The sequence below is a fragment of the Apium graveolens genome, chromosome 6 (genome assembly GCF_009905375.1).
Source record: "Apium graveolens cultivar Ventura chromosome 6, ASM990537v1, whole genome shotgun sequence".
NCBI lineage: Eukaryota > Viridiplantae > Streptophyta > Magnoliopsida > Apiales > Apiaceae > Apium > Apium graveolens.
Window position 1 is genome coordinate 177,842,420 of NC_133652.1, and position 23,828 is coordinate 177,866,247.

The 23,828-nt window shown below is 37.9% G+C and overlaps 1 non-coding gene and 1 pseudogene across 1 annotated transcript; one reads left to right on the plus strand and one right to left on the minus strand.

Annotated features, from left to right (window-relative positions):
• LOC141665608 (uncharacterized) overlaps nucleotides 1–23,828 on the plus strand; it is a 149,641-nt pseudogene that overhangs the window by 118,141 nt on the left and 7,672 nt on the right.
• LOC141669453 (small nucleolar RNA R71) lies at nucleotides 2,500–2,606 on the minus strand. Its single transcript, XR_012553738.1, has one exon. It is a non-coding gene; the product is annotated as a small nucleolar RNA R71 (small nucleolar RNA).

The following is a 23,828-nucleotide window of genomic DNA, read 5'->3' on the forward strand; positions in this document are numbered from 1 at the left end:
TGAACTTCAGCAAGTTCAATTTTGCTCCCACTGTTTCCTTCAAGGATAAACTCCTTTTCCAAGAAGGTAGCATGTCTGGAGACAAACACCCGATGATCGGTGCAAAAGTAATACCCTAAAGTCTCTTTAGGATATCCCACAAAACTACATTTTACGGATCGATATTCCAGCTTATCTGGGTCAACTTACTTGACATAAGCTGGACATCCCCAAATCTTAACGTGTTTAAGACTCGGTTTCCTTTCTTTCCATATCTCATACGGAGTTTGAGGAACAGATTTGGAAGGCACCTTATTCAGTAAATATGCTGAGGTTTCCAATGCATAACCCCATAGGAATACTGGAAGATTTGCATAGCTCATCATGGACCGAACTATGTCTAACAAAGTTCGATTTCTCCTTTCAGATACCTGATAAGTGGCATTTTATACCACTTAGAACGTCTTAAAATGGCTTAAATTGGTGTCTTGAAATCAAGTATTTTGTGTATTTGATGCGTTTTTCTAGTGTTTATGCATTTCAGGGTATTAGTTGCATTTCGGGGGAGGAATCATCAAGAATAAGCCTTGGCATGTGTTCACCATTGCGAGAGGAAAGGAATGGGCAGATTACGGCGAAGAAACGGAGCAAACCTGGATTTTTTCCAGTAGAGGCCTGCGCGCCCGCGCAGCTATGCTGAGCGGCCGCGCAGGGTCGGGGAAAAAGATAAATTATTTTAGACTTCTACTTCTGTTTGGCTTCCAACTTCTATGTAATCTGAGTTTTATGGGACTATTATATAGGTAGATTTGAGACGTTTTCACAGAGAGTAAGAAGGGGATTATGTTTTAGATTGTGTTTTACGCAAGAAGCGAAGGAGATAAGGAAGAAGACCGATTTAGCACACCGCAACGAAGAGGAAGCATATTTTCTTGTGATTCTTGTTTCGTTGTAACGTTGGATGCTAGTTTTCTTGCTTTGACTTATTTACTCTTGTGACGTACTCTGTTTTAATATAATTAGTTTAGTTATTATTTTCTTGTGTTTGTTTGTCATGATTTCATATGAACCCATGATGGCGATAAGTTCTATTATGGGCTAATCGTGATCATGGGTTTGCAACGGATTTATTATGGAATTCTTTAGTTAATTGTTTAATACTTTAGTGTGTGATGATTGCATGATATCTAGTATTGGTTGTGCATATTCGTCTTATGTGCGTCGCGAACATATAAGATAGGGTGTTAATCTCTTGTGAAGCGACAGTGGATCTTGAGATTTAGAACTTGCCATGCTAGCATAGGTTCATGTACGTTGAGCATGATTAGTGGGTAACTCTAACAGTTTTATTTGCCCTATGTAATCAAAAGGAATAACTTGAGCTTAAATCGTTGTGTTGTCAATTTCTGTAGACATATAGGAACTCAAAATAATTGATGACTATTCAACTTCTATCTTAATTGTGGATGCTTGGTAGAATGGTATTAGTACAATGAAAGTTGGCTTTTATCAGTTTCGTGTTATTCGATTAATATCATCACTGTCACATGCTAAAGGTAATAACAATGGCTATAGAAGGAAGTAATAATGAAGTTGTGATCTCATGAGTGTTTTATTATTGATAAATTGAAGTGTTAGTTAAGTGGTTAATTTAGTAGTTAATTATAGTTAATATTTAATCAACAATTTTAAGTGTTATTATCTTAACATTGAGAAGTAATCATACATTGGTGAGTGAGTTTAATTAGACAATAATTTAGTCTGAGTCTCTGAGGGAACGAACTAGAAAATATTCTATATTACTTGCGAACGCGTATACTTGCGTGAATATTAGCGCGTGTTTTCGCCCTAACAAGTTTTTGGCGCCGCTGCCGGGGACTCGGCGTATTTGTTTAGTTTATGTACTTACCATCATTGGTCATTAGGACTCAGTGATTAGGACGTAGTATTTACTTACTCTTTTCGGTTGTGTTTCAGGTACTTTAGCAAGCGTTTATGCAAACTCGTTCTCGTGCTCGCAAGAGGACTTTAGATACAGCTGAGGAGACAGACGAAGTTCTTGATATTCCGGAGAAGTTAGATTTTGAGGATTCGGATTCAGGAACTGAGCAGAAAGAACCAGTAAACATGGGAGATCGTATTGTTCAAGCTGATCCAGCTCTTATGGATTTTTCTCGGCCTAAAATTGATGACATTCAGTCAAGCATCCTTCATCCGGCTATTCAAGCTAACACCTTTGAAATCAAGCCGGGCACTATTCAGATGGTGCAGAATTCTGTTTCTTTTGGAGGAGCGGCAACTGAAGACCCCAACATGCACATAAGGAATTTTGTCGAGATCTGCAGCACTTTTAAGTATAATGGCGTGACTGATGAGGCTATCAAGTTGAGGCTTTTCCCATTCTCACTAAGGGACAAGGCTAAAGACTGGTTACATTCTGAACCAGCTGGGTCCATCACTACGTGGCAAGATCTTGCGCAAAAGTTTCTGGTGAAGTTTTATCCGATGGCAAAGACTGCTGCTATGAGGAGTGCTCTTACTCAGTTTGCGCAGCAACCTACAGAATCTATGTGCGAGGCTTGGGAACGCTACAAGGAAATGTTGAGAAAATGTCCACATCATGGAATGTCGGATTGGATGGTGATCACTGGTTTCTATAATGGTTTGGGGGCCCAATCTCGGCCCATGCTCGATGTAGCAGCTGGAGGAGCCTTATGGGCTAAAAGCTATATTGAGGCGTATAATCTTATAGAGACGATGGCTGCAAATGAGCATCAAAACCCAACTCAGAGGATGACGTCAGGCAAGGTAGCAGGTATTCTGGAAGTTGATGCAGCCACCGCTATTGCAGCCCAGCTCCAAGCGCTATCAATGAAGGTTGATTCTCTGGCTACGTATGGAGTTAATCAAATAGCTATGGTTTGTGAGCTTTGTGCAGGTTCTCATGCTACGGATCAGTGTTCTCTTGTCAACGAATCTGTTCAGTATGTGAATAATTATCAGCGACAACAGCAGCCTGTGCCAGGGACCTATCATCCTAATAACAGAAATCATCCAAATTTCAGCTGGGGGAATAATCAGAATGCTATTCAGCCACCATATCAGCAAGGAGTTAGTAAACAGTTTAACCCACCTGGATTCCAGCAACCACAGCAGTATGCTACAAGGCAATCATATCCTCAACAGGGAAGTACAGCTGCACCTACTAGTGCTGATTTTGAGGAACTTAAGCTGTCGTGCAAGAGTCAGGCGGTTTCTATCAAGACCTTGGAAAATCAAATCGGTCAATTAGCCAATGCAGTGCTCAATCGTCAACCTGGCACTCTTCCCAGTGACACGGAAGTACCAGGCAGGAAGGAAGCTAAAGAGCAAGTCAAGGCTATTACCTTAAGGTCTGGAAAAGTGGCTGATGCTGAAAAGGCAAAGGAAGTCGAAGCTGAAGTTAGAGATGAAGAATCTAAGCAAAAGGAGAAAGCGGCGGAACCAAGGAAGACTATTGTTGAACACACTCTGCCTGAGGCTAATACAGGGGAGAAACAGCTCTATCCTCCACCACCTTTTCCTAAGAGATTGCAGCAACAAAAGCTGGATAGACAGTTCGGGAAGTTTCTGGAGGTGTTCAAGAAACTTCACATCAATATACCTTTCGCTGAGGCTCTGGAACAAATGCCTAGTTATACGAAGTTTATGAAGACTATTCTTGCAAGGAAGGTGAAACTGGATGACTTTGAAACCGTTGCTCTCACGGAAGAATGCAGCGCTGTTCTGCAGCAAAAGTTACCACCAAAACTGAAAGATCCAGGAAGCTTCACCATTCCTTGTACCATTCGCAATCTAACTTTTGACAAGTGCCTTTGTGATTTGGGAGCAAGCATTAATCTGATGCCGTTGTCGATCTTTAAAAAGCTGGATCTGCCTGATTCAAAACCCACATACATGTCGCTACAATTGGCTGACCGTTCCATTACTTACCCAAGGGGCATAGTTGAGGATGTGCTCGTCAAGGTGGATAAGCTCTTCTTTCCAGCAGATTTTGTTATTCTGGATTTTGAGGAAGATAAGAAGATTCCCATAATCTTGGGAAGGCCTTTCTTGGCTACTGGCCGTACCTTGATAGATGTGCAAAAAGGTAAACTTACTATGCGGGTCCAAGATCAGGATGTGACCTTCAATATATTCAAGGAAATGAAATTCCCTACAGAAGATGAGGAGTGCTTAAAAGTGGATGTGATTGATACTGTGGTTACTTCGGAACTCGATCACATGCTAATGTCTGATGCATTGGAAAAGGCCTTAGTGGGGAATTTTGACAGCGATGATGAAGATAGCAACGAGCAATTATAATATCTGAACGCTTCTCCATGGAAGCGAAAGCTGGACATACCATTTGAATCTCTTGGTACTTCTGACCTTAAGAATACTAAAGGGAAGCTCAAACCATCAATAGAGGAAGCACCTACCTTGGAGCTCAAACCATTACCTGAACATTTGAGGTATGCTTTTTTAGGTGATTCATCTACGTTACCTGTTATTATTTCATCTGACCTTTCAGGTAGTGAGGAAGACAAGCTCTTAAGGATTTTGAGAGAATTCAAATCGGCTATAGGATGGACCATAGCAGACATCAAGGGAATAAGTCCTTCATATTGTATGCATAAAATTCTGCTAGAGGAAGGTAGTAAGCCAACTGTGGAACAGCAGCGAAGACTGAATCCCATCATGAAGGAGGTGGTGAAGAAAGAAATTCTGAAATGGCTAGATGCAAGCATCATTTATCCTATTTCTGACAGCTCGTGGGTGAGCCCCGTACAATGTGTACCTAAGAAGGGAGGTATCACTGTGGTTGCAAATGAAAAGAATGAGCTCATCCCTACTCGAACAGTTACAGGATGGAGAGTATGCATGGATTATAGAAAATTGAACAAAGCCACAAGGAAGGATCACTTCCCCCTTCCATTTATTGATCAAATGCTTGACAAATTGGCGGGTCATGAGTATTTTTGTCTTCTGGATGGTTATTCCGGGTATAATCAGATTTGTATTGCACCAGAGGATCAGGAAAAGACTACCTTCACTTGTCCATTTGGCACATTTGCTTTTCGCAGAGTTTCGTTTGGGTTATGTGGCGCCCCGACCACTTTTCAGAGATGTATGATGGCTATATTCTCTGACATGATTGGAAATAACGTCGAAGTGTTCATGGATGACTTCTCCATCTTTGGACACTCATATGATGAATGTTTGAATAATCTGCGCGCCGTACTCAAAAGATGCGTGGAAACTAATTTGGTGCTTAATTGGGAGAAATGTCATTTTATGGTGCGTGAAGCCATTATCCTTGGGCATAAGGTCTCTAGCAAGGGTCTGGAGGTGGACAAGGCCAAGGTGGGAGTCATTAAAAATCTTCCCCCACCTAATTCTGTGAAAGGAATCGGTAGTTTTCTTGGTCATGCGGGTTTTTATCGGCGATTCATCAAGGACTTTTCAAAGATATCTAAGCCGTTGTGCAATTTGCTTGAGAAAGATGTGTCGTTCAAATTTGATGATGAATGTTTGGCAGCATTCGAGACTCTCAAGAAGAGTTTGATCACTGCACCAGTTATTACAGCACCAGATTGGACAGAACCGTTTGAGATGATGTGTGATGCGAGTGATTATGCGGTAGGTGCAGTTCTGGGACAGCGCAAGAAAAATCTCTTCCATGTGGTCTACTATGCGAGTAAGACTTTAAATGGTGCCCAATTGAACTACACCACTACTGAGAAGGAGCTTTTGGCTATAGTCTTTGGCTTTGAGAAATTTCGATCTTATCTGCTTGGTACGAAAGTAACAGTATTCACTGATCATGCAGCTATTCGCTATCTGGTTTCTAAGAAGGATTCGAAGCCGAGACTCATTCGTTGGGTGCTTTTACTTCAGGAATTTGAGTTAGAGATCAAAGATAGAAAAGGTACTGAGAATCAAGTAGCTGACCATCTCTCTAGGTTGGAGAATCTCGATTCTACTTCACGAGATAGGACGTTAATCAATGAATCTTTTCCGGATGAGCAGTTGTTTGCAATTCAGGAGGAAGAACCATGGTTTGCAGATATTGTAAACTATCTCGTCAGCAATATAATGCCTCTTAATTTGACATCCGCTCAAAAGAAGAAGTTTCTGCATGAGGTGAAGTGGTATATGTGGGATGAACCATATTTGTTTAGACAGGGAGCTGACCAGATCATCAGGAGATGTATCCCGTTCTGTGAGACGGAGGGGATAATACGAGACTGCCATTCCACGGTTTATGGTGGACACTATGGAGGTGAGTAGACGGCAGCTCGTATTCTGCAAGCAGGTTTTTTCTGGCCTACTTTGTTCAAGGATGCTCATCAGTTTGTTTTAAGGTGTGATCGTTGCCAAAGAGTGGGAAATTTGTCAAGGAAGGATGAGATGCCATTAAATGTGATGCTTGAAGTCGAGGTCTTTGATGTGTGGGGAATCGATTTCATGGGGCCCTTTATCACGTCTTGCAATAATCAGTACATCTTGCTGGCAGTCGATTATGTCTCAAAATGGGTCGAAGTTAAAGCTTTACCGACAAATGATGCAAAGGCAGTGCTAAATTTTCTTCATAAGCAAATTTTCACAAGGTTTGGAACACCTCGGGTAATCGTAAGTGATGAAGGATCGCATTTTTGCAACCGTAAGTTCACTTCTATGATGCAGCGTTATAATGTGAATCATCGAGTAGCTACTGCCTATCATCCGCAAACAAATGGTCAAGCGGAAGTGTCTAACAGAGAGATAAAGCATATTCTAGAGAAGGTTGTTTGTCCGTCAAGGAAGGATTGGTCTTTAAAGCTCGATGAAGCTGTTTGGGCTTACAGAACAGCATACAAAACTCTACTTGGGATGTCACCATTTCAGTTGGTGTACGGTAAGGAATGTCATCTACCGGCGGAGCTTGAGCATAAGGCCTACTGGGCATTGAAGAAATTGAACCTGGATTTAGATGCAGCTGGTAAGAAAAGAATGCTTCAGCTTAATGAACTTGATGAATTTCGACTTCAAGCGTACGAGAGTAACAAAATGTATAAGGAAAAGGTGAAGAGGTGGCACGATAGGAAGCTACATCCTAAGTTATTTGTGCCAGGGCAACAAGTTCTTTTATTCAACTCTCGGCTCCGACTTTTTCCTGGGAAGTTGAAATCAAGGTGGTCTGGACCTTTTATTGTCAAAACTGTGTTTCCACATGGAGCGGTGGAATTTTTTGAGAATGATTCGGACCAAACATTCAAGGTTAACGGTCAGCGGTTGAAGCACTACTATGGGGACATGGCAAACCGAGAGGTGGTTAGTGCCATTTTGTTGACTACTTGAGAAAGGTACGGAACGTCAAGCTAATGACGAAAAAAAAGCGCTGCGTGGGAGGCAACCCATGAATTGTTGTTACAGGAACCCTTAGAAGTTAATAACCTATCCAAAAACACAAAAAAATCAGAAAACAGGGGCTGAAAAAAAAAATTCCAGAGACCCTCTGCGCGCCCGCGCAGCTGTGCTGAGCGACCGCGCAGCAAGCTGCGCGCCCGCGCAGCTATGCTGAGCGGCCACGCAAGGGTCGAGTTCCAGAAAATTTTTTACAGTTCAGAAAAAAAAAACAAACAAAAACACAAAAACAGTTTTAGCCCATAAACCCACGAATTGTTCCCACTACCCCATCATTTTATCCCTTAATTCCCAAACCCTAATCTAATCCACACCCTATATATACATACACCTATCCTACATATCTCCTACAAAACTTCCTACACTTAAACCCTCTCACAAACATCAAAAATCAGTTCTTACACACTTTTATTCACGAATCAATGGCACCCAAGAGAGCACGCACTATTGACAGCAGCAGCACAGTTCCTACTGCTGATTCATCGAGGGGTACTGCTGCAAGGCCTCGGTTAACTGACAGAGCTGCGGAGGAGGAGTACACTAGGCTGTTGGGGAAGCCGATTCTGAAGGAGAGGGGGTTTTTACCATCAGGGAGGGATGGTGAGTTGTTGCCCATGATTGCAGAGAAGGGGTGGATAGCTTTTTGTGAGTCACCCGAAGCAGTACCGATGAGCGTTGTTTGCGAGTTCTACGTGAACGCGAAGGCTGAAAAGAATGGGTTTTCTGTGGTCCGTGGGCTGACGGTTGATTATCATCCTGCGGCGATTCACCGTGTGATTGGACAGCGAGAGAGGAAGCCCGAGGAGGAGAACTGGAATGAAAAGACTGCTGAGGATTTTGACTTGGATTTGATTTGTGCGACTCTCTGTCGACCGGGCACAGTTTGGACCCGCAGTCCAGGCAATAATGAGTATCGTCACTTTCCGGTGATCGCCATGAACAGGTATGCCCGTGCATGGAATGCATTTATATGTGCTAATATTTTGCCTTCTTCATATGCACATGAGGTCACAGTTGAGAGAGCACAGTTATTGTGGGGAATTCTGCATGATGAGTACTATGTGGACCTTGGTGAGTTTATCTACCAAGGAATTCTGAAGTTTTTGAGGGGAGCAAAGCATATGAACATCCCTTATGCATCCACGGTTACGAAGCTATGCCGAGCAGTGGGAGTGAACTGGCCGGCTCATGAGCAGTTGTAGTTGCCAGCAGCTCCGATTGATTCTGGCACTCTGAATGGGATGCAGGAGTGGACCGGTGGTGAGCCTGAGGAGCATGGGCTGGGTTATCGTCTTCCAGGAGGGCGTCCAGCACGAGGTGCTACTATGGCTAGGCCAGGGCGTGGTGAGGCTGGTTCTTCGAGAGCTCAGGAGGGTGCTGGGATGGGTGATGCCCAGTATAGGAGGCTTTCACGGCGGATGGATGCCATGTATGAGACGCAGAGCAGGTTTGCTCAGGAGCTCACCCTTGCGTTAGGGACTGCTTTTCGAGGCCTTGGAATTGATATCCAGTGGCCAGTTTTTGGTGAGGACTCTGCATACCCACCGCCTGATACTCCACCCACTGAGGGTGATGATGATGATGACTCCGAGTAGGTATACCCTGTGTTCCTTTCTACTACTTTCACTGAGGACAGTGAAGATTTTTAGTTTGGGGGTGGTAGTTAAGGAATATTGTGTGTGTGTCATTTAGTTGCATATTCATGATAGTTTAGTTCATATAGTTGCATAATTTATGCCATTTAGTTTTTTTTTATGAATGTCATGTAGCTCATGCATTTACCATGATCCCTTTTGCAATAAGTTATCGACTGAATTGTGATATTGATGCGAGTGTAGTGATAGCATTAAAGTGATATTAAGTTGTGTAGGTTGATATGCATGCTAGAAACAATTGTAAGTCCACTAAGTCTTAAAGAATGCGTAAGGGCTAGATTGTTGTTATGATTTGGTTGTTTTCAAGGTCAATCTACTTATTATGCTTAGAATTCGATTATAGGTTCTTAGTGATAAAGACATGAAAAAAGAAAAAATTTTGGAGAAAAAAATATGGAAGTTGTTGCTAGTTGTGGCTAGGCGTCAAATGGCTAGTAGCCGGCTCGCATATGTTGCGAGTAGTCTAGGGTTGAGCAAGATGGAGCGAAACGCACTTGCTCAGAAGTTATTAAAAAAAAAATTGCATAATTGATCAAGAGTGGGCTCTTTGGTATTCGAGTTATTAAGTTCTTAGGGGACTTTGTGCCTAGTGACCTAAGGCTTTTAGAGTCTGGGATCCGCTAACCTAACGCTCGTTACATGAATACCATTGTATAAGTCTTTTGTGGACCTCACTCATTGCACAGTCAAATAAGCATTTGAGTTGTAAATAAAAAGCACGATTCCGTAGTAAGCTCCAGAGTTCTTGTAGTGTTGTATATAACTTTGTGCCTAGAATTTTTATTCTTTGTATAATCGTAGGATTGCCTTGAGGATAGTCTAGTCATAGTAATTGGTCTAGTTCCGAAGCATATATGTTAAGCATTTGCACACACCACATTTCTGGCTGTATGTCCGTTTGCATGAGTTTATTGATCTTTAGTTGTCTAACTGCATTCGTTGAGATGTGACAATTTGGTTGGTTAATTGTAGTAAGGGGGATCGTTGCATTTTCATATAGATTGCATTCATGCATATTTTTATTTGTTTTTGAGTCTGTGACGCTTGAGGACAAGCATCGATTTAAGTTTGGGGGTGTGATAAGTGGCATTTTATACCACTTAGAATGTCTTAAAATGGCTTAAATTGGTGTCTTGAAATCAAGTATTTTGTGTATTTGATGCGTTTTTCTAGTGTTTAGGCATTTCAGGGTATTAGTTGCATTTCGGGGGAGGAATCATCAAGAATAAGCCTTGGCATGTGTTCACCATTGCGAGAGGAAAGGAATGGGCAGATTACGGCAAAGAAACGGAGCAAACCTGGATTTTTTCCAGTAGAGGCCTGCGCGCCCGCGCAGCAATGCTGAGCGGCCGCGCAGCAACCTGCGCGCCCGCGCAGCTATGCTGAGCGGCCGCGCAGGGTCGGGGAAAAAGATAAATTATTTTAGACTTCTACTTCTGTTTGGCTTCCAACTTCTATGTAATCTGAGTTTTATGGGACTATTATATAGGTAGATTTGAGACGTTTTCACAGAGAGTAAGAAGGGGATTATGTTTTAGATTGTGTTTTACGCAAGAAGCGAAGGAGATAAGGAAGAAGACCGATTTAGCACACCGCAACGAAGAGGAAGCATATTTTCTTGTGATTCTTGTTTCGTTGTAATGTTGGATGCTAGTTTTCTTGCTTTGACTTATTTACTCTTGTGACGTACTCTGTTTTAATATAATTAGTTTAGTTATTATTTTCTTGTGTTTGTTTGTCATGATTTCATATGAACCCATGATGGCGATAAGTTCTATTATGGGCTAATCGTGATCATGGGGTTGCAACGGATTTATTATGGAATTCTTTAGTTAATTGTTTAATACTTTAGTGTGTGATGATTGCATGATATCTAGTATTGGTTGTGCGTATTCGTCTTATGTGCGTCGCGAACATATAAGATAGGGTGTTAATCTCTTGTGAAGCGACGGTGGATCTTGAGATTTAGAACTTGCCATGCTAGCATAGGTTCATATACGTTGAGCATGATTAGTGGGTAACTCTAACAGTTTTATTTGCCCTATGTAATCAAAAGGAATAACTTGAGCTTAAATTGTTGTGTTGTCAATTTCTGTAGACATATAGGAACTCAACATAATTGATGACTATTCAACTTCTATCTTAATTGTGGATGCTTGGTAGAATGGTATTAGTACAATGAAAGTTGGCTTTTATCAGTTTCGTGTTATTCGATTAATATTATCACTGTCACATGCTAAAGGTAATAACAATGGCTATAGAAGGAAGTAATAATGAAGTTGTGATCTCATGAGTGTTTTATTATTGATAAATTGAAGTGTTAGTTAAGTGGTTAATTAAGTAGTTAATTATAGTTAATATTTAATCAACAATTTTAAGTGTTATTATCTTAACATTGAGAAGTAATCATACATTGGTGAGTGAGTTTAATTAGACAATAATTTAGTCTGAGTCTCTGAGGGAACGAACTAGAAAATATTCTATATTACTTGCGAACGCGTATACTTGCGTGAATATTAGCGCGTGTTTTCGACCTAACAATACCAATCTGGAGGAGTCCACCGGGAGACTATACCATTTACTTTGAGATAATCCAGAAACTCTCCATTCAAGTATTCACCACCTCGATCTAATCGAAGAATTATGATACTATGTTTGGTTTGTTTCTCCACTTCATACTTATATTCTTTGAACTTTTCAAAGGCCTCAGACTTGTGTTTCATCAAACACATATCCGATTCCAGATCTATCATCTATGAAAGTAATGAAGTATGAAAATCCACCCATGGCTTGCGTAGACATTGGTCCACATACATCTGTGTGTACCATTCCTAGCAAATTTGCAGCCCTCTCTCCATGTCCACTAAATGGAGACTGCCGTGCCACTATAAAGTGAGATTTTCATCATCCTTTTTCTTTTATTAGTTTGTTCAATCTGAAGTAAATTATGTCACATATATACAGACCATTATTTAAAGCACCACGTCCATAAAGAATATTATCTCTAAGAATAAATCATTCATTATTCTCAATAATAAATGAAAAATCCAGCCAAGTCTAACATGGGAATAATATTCCTCACAATCGAGGGAACAAAATAACAATTATTTAAAACAATAGTCTTGCCCGTAGGCATATGTAAATGAAATGATTCTACATCTTCAGCAGCAACTTTTGCTCCATTTCCATCAGTAGAATCACCTCCTCTTCCTCAAGAGTCCTACTTCTCCTTGGTCCCTGCAACAAATTGCAGATATGAGAACACAGGCGGTATCTAATACCCAAGTAGAAATGACATATTCACTTTTATCATGAACATACCTGAATCAGAAGCGGTAGTCTCACTACCCTTCTTCTTCAATTCTGCAAGGTAAACCTTGCAGTTCCTCTTCCAGTGCCCCACCTTGTTACAGTGAAAGCAAACAACTTTGCTCTCGGGGTCTTCAGCTTTTGGTGGAACCGGCGTTTTCTCACCTACTTTCTTCTTCTTGGAAGAGTTCCTCTTCCTTTTTTTAGGATTGGAACCTTCACCAATTAGAAGAACAGAACTCTTCTTAGGGGAAAAATTCGATTCCGCAGTCTTCAACATGTTGTGGAGTTCAGGCAGGCTGACATCCAACTTATTCATGTGAAAGTTCACAACAAACTACAAGAACGAACTCGGAAGCGATTGCAAGACCAAGTCTTGGCTCAGCTCCCCATCCATGACAAAACCAAGTTGTCCAAGACGTTCAATCAAATTGACCATCTTAAGTACATGGTCATTCACAGATGATCCCTCAGACATCCTACATCCGAACAACTCCTTCGATATCTCATATCGAGCTGTCCTCCCCGCCACATCATACAACTCTTGTAGATGCATGAGGATAGTGTGAGCATCCATATGCTCATGTTGCTTCTGTAGCTCAATGTTCATGGAAGCTAGCATGATGCATTGAGCAACATTAGCATCATCTATCCACCTACGATACACAACATGTTCATCATTATGTGCATCACCAGCAGGTTCAGTAGGCTTAGGTGAGTCAATCACGTATTCCAGCTTCTCAATCCTGAGAACAATTCTCAAGTTTCGAAGCCAGTCAGCATAATTAGGACCAGTCAATTTGTGAGCATCCAGTATGCTCCTTAGTGATAGTGCAGAAGACATAACGTACAAAGTAAATCTGTAAATGATAAACACATAACAACACTTAGCAAATATTCGATTTCATTTCAAAATACTATATGAATCGGGTCTTTATTCATAAGTGGCTCCCACTAGTTTTCCTAATTTATTCAACCCCCTACGTGAAAAATTAAGCATTCATAATGCTAGTGGGAATAGGGATCCTACATTCCATTACACGACCCCGGCTGTAGCACGAACCGCCATGTAATGTTCAATAGGCAGACAACTCTTGTCAATTACATCTCATGTTATTCCCTAATCAAACTTTAGCCTCTTGAATAATTGAGTCTCGGCTGTAGCACGAAAAACTCAATATTCTAAGTCAAGTCTAACCCAACATTCCGTACAGTTGAATCAGTCCCCAAAGGCCCACGGCTGTAGCACGTACCGACCTTTAGATTCTTATTCAATGTACACATCTCTATGTAATAGAAAAGTATTTCTTATTTCGAAATCAAAGCCCTCGACTGTAGCACGAACCGACAATGATTCAAAAATAAGAACTACTTTTCTATCATGTTGGAAGGCTATGACCGACACAAGCCCGTTGTATCATTGGCCAATTACTACTTGATATTATTTAATTTTAGAGGGATTATATTATGTTACAATCATAATAATATTATAAAGAAATTCTTTCTTTTAAATTAAATATTTCAAATCAATAATCAATAATCAGATGATTCCCAGATCGGGTGGAGCATTGTCAAGAGGCGTCACTTAATAACCCTTTCTTACAGATAGAAATCTGTTGTTGACAGAATCATCCTTTCTCTCATATCGAAAATTCATATTCAATTACGTGTTTCATAAACACAAGAATCTCATGATTGTATTCATAATATTATTATTAAGGTTATGAAACAATTTCACTATACTAGGTTGTCTAACAAACGCCTTATGTTCATTCAAGTTCACCTAAATCTATCATCGCATGATAAACTAAGCATATATCACATATATAAACATGAATAAACATCAAGGTAGGCATGTTACATCATCTAGCACATTCGTCTAAGCAATATACATCTCTATGTATCACATGAAGTATTTAAAAGCAATTTAAACAGTTAAAAACAGCTTAAAAACACTTCTGTTAGCTATAAACAATTCGAAACAATTTCCTAAAATATCATATAATATACCATTAGAAGCGTCTCGAAAAGACGAATCCAACGGCCCCAAAATCGCCCAATTCTGAGCTTCCACGCGCCCTCACGCGCCTCGAGAAGGTGTCCCACGCGCCGCCACGCGCACACGCGCTATCAGGCGCGTGTCAGACCTCCCCCCACGCGCGCCCACGCGCCCCTAACCCCTATGCTGACGTCAGCATGACGTCATCTGATGACGTCAGCATGACGTCACCAGCGCGTGTCTTCCACGCGCCGCGCGTGGCACGCCAGCGCGTGAGCCCCACGCGCGCGTGGTCGACGCGCGGTCCTTTGCCTGTTTACGTCAGTCGCCGTTTTGCCCATGAAATTCCGTGCGCATGTATCTGTCTTCTCTGTGCTTCTCTTTGTCCGTGCAGCAGCAACAACACAGATATATACATACAAACAATTCATATATATATGAATATATGATTTATTTAATTACGAATTTAATTGTTAGAACTTCAAAAATTCATAATAAAAAATCTATACATCCTAAAATTATGAAAAAAATACACAGACGATCTACAACACTTGTAGAACCCAGATCAACATTCAAAATTATTCTGAGAAACGATTTCTCATCAGACAAAGTTAATCCATGATATAACTTGTAAAAATCATAATTAATTCATACAAGCACATAAAATTCTGAAATTTTTACCACAGATCTATATGCATACAACCTATGCTCTGATACCATTGTTGGATTTTTAAATGCAGCGGGCGTGGAAAAACACTTTTACACACACAAAATCCAAATAAAAGCATATAAATCGTGAATAAAAATTCGAAGGATCGAATCTAACCTTTAAAATTAATTCGGAAACAACGATCAGAGATCCTTAGCAGTTGCTCCTCAAGTGTGAGGCACTCCACCGGTATCCACCAAGAAAACGACTTTTAGGAGGAGGAGGAGGTGGAGAGAATTTGGTTTTCTAAAACTTTTGGGTTTCTGGGGTTCGAATAAAAATAGGGTCTATAATAGTGTATTTATAGGCAAAATTTTTAGCTGAAATTTTCCCATAAATATTATTATTATTATCCCATTTATTATTCTCATTAATAATTAAAACACCTTTTAATTATTAATCTTTTTTCTAAACACTTTAGAAATAATTCTCTCTCTTGATTTAATTTCCAAAAATTAAATCCTTAATTAATAATATTAAGAACTTTTCTTAATTAATTTATAATCAATTAAATCTCATTTAATCAATTATTAAATTTGCCAATTAATTATTTATTTCACAAATAAATAATTATTAGTCATTATTAATTAATTCCTCCACCAATAAATCATTCTCTTTTAATGGTGTGACCCTGTAGGTTCAATATTAAGCCGGTAGTAGAAATAAATAATAATAAAACTATTGTATCATTATTTATATAAATTCTCTAATTTATTAAATATGATTAATTAATTAATCACATTTATTCTACATCGTGAGTGATGCTTCTCAACATATCGCGACTATCCGGATAATATGAATTCACTGCTTAGAATACCAAGAACCTGTCAGTGAATAGTTACCGTACAATAAACTCCTTCTACCCTACAATGTCCCGATTAAATACAAGGCATGGATCTCGTGTCAAGCCTATGTAATTTAATCACTTGCTTACCATTCATTATGTGTAGTTATATGCAAATTAGAAACTCCTTTCTAATTTCATTCACTCTGGCCAGAGATTCCTGAACTAGCATAATTGGATCAGCCTTGAACATTCGCTTCCTTCACTGGAAGGGGTAGATCCTTTATTGATCATACACTATCTTCGTGTACAAATTCCTATACCCAGAAGAGCCCTAATAATTGTCCCTGGAGACTAAGAACTAAACCAAAGCATAGTTCAGTGTACACAAGATGACTGTGATGACCTCAAGTCTAAGGATACTTGTACAACTATCACTAAGCGAACAACTGCTGACACGTGAGTGAACTCCATCAGTTGTTCAGCTAGGCGAGTCATGTTCAGTGAACTTATTCTATAATAAGCACCTACATACTAGCTATAGTGTCACCACACAAATGTCTATGAGAACAGACATCCTTCATAATGAAGCAAGCATAGTATGTACCGATCTTTGCGGATTATTAATTACCAGTTAGTAATCCTATGACCAGGAACTATTTAAGTTTAGAGTTATCATCTTTTTAGGTTTCATTATTATGATCTCATCATAATCCATAAAAAGCTTTACTCTAAACTATGGTATATCTTATTTAAACACTTAAATAGATAGAGCCCGTAATAAAAATAAAACAAGTCTTTATTAATATCAATAAAATCAAAACAGATTACATAAAGAGTTATTCCTAAATCCTAATACCTGATTGGACTTAGGACATATTCCTTTCAAAAATTACATTTTACGGATCGAGATTCCAGCTTATCTGGGTCAACTTTCTTGACATAAGCTGGACATCCCCAAATCTTAACGTGTTTAAGACTCGGTTTCCTTTCTTTCCATATCTCATATGGTGTTTGAGGAACAGATTTGGAAGGCACCTTATTCAGTAAATATGCTGAGGTTTCCAATGCATAACCCCATAGGAATACTGGAAGATTCTCATAGCTCATCATGGACCGAACCATGTCTAACAAAGTTCGATTTCTCCTTTCAGATACCCCATTTAACTGTGGAGTATATGGAGGAGTCCACTGGGAGACTATACCATTTTCTTTGAGATAATCTAGAAACTCTCCATTCAAGTATTCATCACCTCGATCTGATCGAAGAGTTATAATAATGTGTTTGGTTTGTTTCTCCACTTCATGTTTATATTCTTTGAACTTTTCAAAGGCTTCAGACTTGTGTTTCATCAAATACACATATCCGAATCTAGATCTATCATCTATGAAAGTAATGAAGTACGAAAATCCACCCATGGCTTACGCAGACATTGGTCCATATACATCTGTGTGTACCAATCATAGCAAATCTGCAGCCCTCTCTCCATGTCCGCTAAATGGAGATTTGGTCATTTTACCCAATAGACAAGACTCGTATGTAGGATATGATTCAAAATCAAAGGGGTCAAGTAACCCTTCCTTATGCAATGTCCGTAGTCTATTTTCACTAATATGACCAAGCCTATAGTGCTATAAATAGGTCAGATTTTCATCATCTCATTTTCTTTTATTAGTTTGTTCAATCTGAAGTAAATCATGCTCTACGTCACATACATACAGACCATTATTTAAAATGCCACGTCCAAAAAGAACATTATCTCTAAGGATAGAACATTCATTATTCTTAACAATAAATGAAAAACTATCCACATCCAACATAGGAATAGAAACAATATTCCTCATAATAGAGGGAACGTAATAACAATTATTCAAAATAATAGTCTTGCCCGTAGGCATATGTAAACTAAATGATCCTACAGAATTGGCCGCAACCCTTGCTCCATTACCCATACGTAGAATCACCTCATCTTTTTCAAGAGTCCTACTTCCCTTTAGTCCTTGCAACGAATTGCAAATATGAGAACCACAGGCGGTATCTAATACCCAAGTAGAAATTTGACCTAGTGACATATTAACTTCGATCATGAACATGCCTGAATCAGAAGCGGTAGTCTTACTACCCTTCTTTTTCTTCAATTCTGCAAGGTAAACCTTGTAGTTCCTCTTCCAGTGCCCCAACTTGTTACAGTGAAAACAAACAGCTAAATTAGGACCAGTCAACTTATGAGCATCTAGTATGCTCCGGAGTGATAGTGCAGAAGACATGACGAATATAGTAAATCTGTAAATGATAAACACATAACAACACTTAGCAAATATTCAATTTCATTTCAAAATACTATATGAATCGGGTCTTTATTCATAAGTGTCTCCCACTGGTTTATCTAATTTTTTTCAACCCCCTAAGTGAAAATTAAGCATTCATAATGCTAGTGGGAATAGGGATCCTACATTCCATCACACAACCTCGGCTGTGGCACGAAACGTCATGTGATGTTCAATAGGCAGACAACTCTTGTCAATTACATCTTATGTTATTCCCTAATATAAGTTTAGCCTCTTGAATAATTGAGTCACGGCTGTGGCACGACAAACTCAATATTCTAAGTCAAGTCTAACCCAACATTTCGTACAATTGAATCAATCTCCAACGGCCCATGGCTGTAGTACGTACCGACCTTTAGATTCTAATTCAATGTACACATCTCTATGTAATAGACAAGTATTTCTTATTTCGAAATCAAAGCCCTCGGCTGTAGCATGAAACGACAATGATTTAAAAATAAGAACCACTTTCTACCATGATGGAAGGCTATGACCGACACAAGCCCGTTATGTCATTGGCCAATTACTACTTGATATTATTTAATTTTAAAGGGATTATATTATGTTACAATCATAATCATATTATAAAGAGATTCTTCTTTTTAAATTAAATATTTTAAATCAATAATCGATAATCAAATGATTCCCAGATCGGGTGGAGCATTGTCAAGAGACGTCACTTAATAACCCTTTCTTACATATAGAAATCTGTTGTTGACAAAATCATCTTTTCTCTCAATATTGAAAATTCATATTCAATTACGTGTTTCATAAACACAAGAATCTCATGATCGTATTCATAATATTTATTGTTAAGGCAAAAAACGATTCCTATTCTAGATTTTCTAGAGCACGCCTTATATTGATTTAAGTTTACCTAAATCTATCATCGCATGGTAAACATAGGCATATATCTCATATATAAAATTAAATAAACAAGAAATTTAAAGTGCAATAAAGTAAATGTGTTTGGTTATGGCCCCATCCTATATGATCTTTATCAAGCTCATGATAAAGATCAAGGTTAATCTTATATGGTGATGGAAATAAATACAACTACTTATTACATAAGTCTTCTTCTTTGTTTAGACTTCTTGTATGCCTCGTCTTCTTCTTTGTATCTTCTCCATTGGATGGTCTTCTTGAGTCTTCAATTACATTACATGATTGAAAGTAAAACTAATCTAATGAACTTACAAGAATAACTCGAGTTACATTCGAGATTTACGATTACAAAGATTGACGACATGCAAGTCGTATTTAAAACCAAAACCAAAACCATTACACTAAGGTCGAAAGGCCATAACCATCCACCATGCTCATAAAACACATAAAAGCATGTTAAAACACATAATCTGATCTTAACATATCATATCATCCATGATCTAATCATAAAAAGAAAATATGACAAAAATCAGAAAAATCAGAATAAAATCAGAAAAACAAGAATCACTGTTTACGGGAAGTAAACGACGTCAAATGCCTTAAGGACGAGTCGTTGATAGCTTTAGCTATCAGTTTTGTCTAGACGCTCGTTTACCTATGGAATAGGGTATTCGTTTGCGTAAATCGGACACCAGACCCAGATTTCAGCAAATCTGCAGCAGCCAATTCAGAATCCGTATCTAATATGATTCTCATAATTAGAACAAATATAAATCATGTATATATCAGTATATATACAGATTACATAATCATCTTATGATTATACAACTCACATGAATATCATATATTCAAAACCATAAATATATAGCATATTATATCAACATCAAATCATGGCGAATCACGTACATGCTCATATATCGAAAACAGTTAAACACATAAATGAATTAAAAACTTTTCGCAAGTAGCTATGATGCCATTGAAGGTTTTTTAGCACATAAACGCAGCGAAAACGTAAATTTAATCTAAAAAAAAATGAAACCCTTCACAGGATCCATGCGAAAAATAATATTTAATTCGTAGTTCAGTATGTTTACCTTAAGAAGATTTACGTTAATGGAAAATGGAGGTCTTTAATAGCGATCCAAGAACGATGAACGGAGATCCTTAGCAGCTGCTCCTCAAGTGTGAAGCACTCCACCGGTATCCACCAAGAAAACGATGTAATGAAGGAGGAGGAGATGGAGAGAATTATGGTTTTGCAAATCTTTTTGGTTGAGGCAAAAATAGGGTTTATAATAGTATATTTATAGGCAAAATTTTCAGCTGAAAATTTTCCCATAAAATATTATTATTATTAACCCTTTATTATTCTCACTAATAATTAAAACACCTTTTAATTATTAATCTTTTTTCTAAACTCTTTAGAAATAATTCTCTCACTTGATTTAATTTCCAAAAATTAAATTCTTAATTAATAATATTAAGAACATTTTCTTAATTAATTTATAATCAATTAAATCTCATTTAATCAATTATTAAATTTACCAATTAATTATTTATTTCATAAATAAATAATTATCAGCCATTATTAATTAATTCCTCCACCATTAAATCATTCTCTTTTATGGCGTGACCCTGTAGGTTCAATATTAAGCCGGTAGTAGAAGTAAATAATAATAAAACTATTTTATCATTATTTATATAAATTCTCTAATTCATTAAATATGATTAATTAATTAATCATATTTATTCTACATATTGAGGGATACTTATCAGCATATCGCGACTATCCAGATAATACGAATTCACTGCTTAGAATACCAAGAACCTATTCAGTGAGTAGTTACCGTACAATTAATTCCTTCTACCCTGCAATGTCACGATTAAATACAAGGTATGGAACTTGTGTCAAGCCTATCTTATTTAATCACTTTCTTTACCATTCACTATGCTTAGTTCTATTTAATGTAAATTAGAAACTCCTTTCTAATTTCATTCACTCTAGCCAGTGATTCCTGAACTAACATAAGTGGATCAGCATTGAACATTCTCTTCCTACACTGGAAGGGGTAGATCCTTTATTGATCATACACTATCTTCGTGTACAAATTCTTATACCCAGTAGAGTCCTTATAATTGTCATTTGAGACTAAGAACTAAACCAAAACATAGTTCAGTGTACACAAGATGAATATGATGACCTCAAGTCTAAGGATACTTGTTTAACTATCACTATGTGAACAACTGCTGACATGTGAGTGAACTCCATCAGTTGTTCAGCTGTGTGAGTCATGTTCAGTGAACTTATTCTATAATAAGCACCTACATACTAGTTATAGTGTCACCACACAAATGTCTATGAGAACAGACATCATTCATAATGAAGCAAACATATTATGTACCGATCTTTGCGGATTATTAATTACCAGTTAGTAATCCTACGACCAGGAACTATTTAAGTTTGGAGTTATCATCTTTTAGGTCTCATTATTATGATCTCATCATAATCCATAAAAAGATTTACTCTAAACTGTGGTATATCTTATTTAAACATTTAAATAGATAGAGCCCACAATAAAAATAAAACAAGCCTTTTATTAATATCAATGAAATCAAAACAGATTACATGAAAGTTATTCCTAAATCCTCATACATGATTGGACTTAGGACATATATCTTTCAGAAATATGTCGCTCTAGAACTTGTTTTGAACTTTGTTGAGACTACGTGGTATGTGTATGCATGAAAATGATAAAGGCGCTAGGATGAACCTCATTTACCTAAACAGTACCCTTGAATTATCCCCAGTGAACCCCTTTGAGCTTTTTACCCGTTCTTTTGATATGTCACCTACTTAAATGCTTGAACCTACTTGTTCTTTCGTATCTTGATTTACTAGTAGAGCATTTTGATTCATTTGAGGGTTGGTGATACATAGTGTGGGGATTTTTTGTTAAAGTGTGAAAAATTGGTGGGTATCAAAATAAAAAAAAAGAAAAAAAAAGTCCAGTGCTCCTTTGAGACCAACGGGTGGCAAGTGTAATATCATATGAAAGGGACGATCCATGTGCATGTGCTGGTATTAAGTACACTGTACTAGAAATTACGAGAGATTAACTTAATATCTCTTATTTTTCTTGGCGACTTTTCACTGCCCTTGGTTACTGGAGAAATACTTGAACCTTGAAAAAAAAAGATGAAAAAAAGTTTGTGTTCACTGGGTCGTGCAATATGAAGTGAGAAAGTACATGGTAAGATGTGCTTAGAGTTTAATGCTTGTGAAAGTTCGCTCAGCTTTTACATGATCAAAATTTCATGTTGAGTACTGAATTAAAAATGAACATTATGCTCTATTAGTTTATCAAGTTAGCCACTTGTTAGCCTTTTTCTTGATATCTTACCCTACCTTAGCCATGTTACAACCTTTAACGAAGACCTTTTGATTTTTGCATGCATATATTCGAAGTAGTGGAAATTTGGTAAACAACCAGGCTTATGGTAGCGCATGTCTTTATTGATTGAACTTGAGCGAATACACTTAGACTATACACTTATGTGATTTGAGAGTTATGTAAGCTTTTCTTATCCATGGCATGTTACTTACTAAAGGCGAATTTGATGTTTATTTCATGATATTTTTGTCTATTTAGACAATGTGTGCGTACTTAGATAATTGTGTACAAATGATGTGCGAATAAGAAAGACTGTCGAAATTGTGTAATTGCGGTTTACATGTATGGAGTGCTGTGAGATGTTTCATATTTGAGACTTGGCAAAAAAAATGATTTTTTTAGGTAAATTCACTATAAACCTTCACGAGACAACACTCGTCCTACTAGGGTTGCCTAGGGGTTTAACGGCTTGTTGCATTCGCTCAATGCAATCGTGTCATCTACGAAAACGATGTTAGCTAGTTAGGACTTAGTTTTTATTTCACTTATTTTCCCGAGGACGTGCAAATGCTTAGTGTGGGGATGTTTGATAGAGTATATTTTTATATATATATATTATATGATTTTGTCCTCATATTAATTCTATTTTGCACTAATTTGGATATTTATTTAATAGGTTTTGATGTTTTATTGTGGGATACAAGGAAATTCTAGATTTGGAAGGATTTGGAGCAAAAAGTCTTATTTTGGAGTGGAAATAGGAGAAAATTCGTATTATATGTCTATAAGGGCTGCAAATATTATTTGGGTCATATCTAGAGATCCAAAAGTCCGATTTTGATGATCTTACAGTCCACGCGAAGCCAATGGAATTTTCTTTAATTCAGAGATGGTCCAGTAAGGAGAATCCAGCGGAGCAGCCCAGAAACAGGGAAAACAGAGACCTGCGAATTTTTACAAAAGAATCCTATTCGGTTTAGAAGTGTCTCTTGTAATTTGATTAGAATAAGAAAATACTTTGATTATTAGATATAACATCAGATTTTATTATTTGTTAGTTAGTTTTTATTATTATTAGCTTGAAGAACATAGATATATAGGGTTTTGTTTCATTTTTTTCATAGCTTTCTTTACCTTAGATACCTGTTCTTCAATAATATAAATTCGAGTTACTTCTTTATCTATTTATTTTAGTATATGTATTATATGGCTTTGTCAATTGTTTTCCTTGTTTTTATTTCTATCATGAGTTTGAGTAGTCGTAATCTAGGGCCCAGGGAAAAATCATGTTTACACCACTATAATGATTTGATTTTCACAGTATTTTGACTGGTTTAAGTGATTCTAATTGATATGTTTT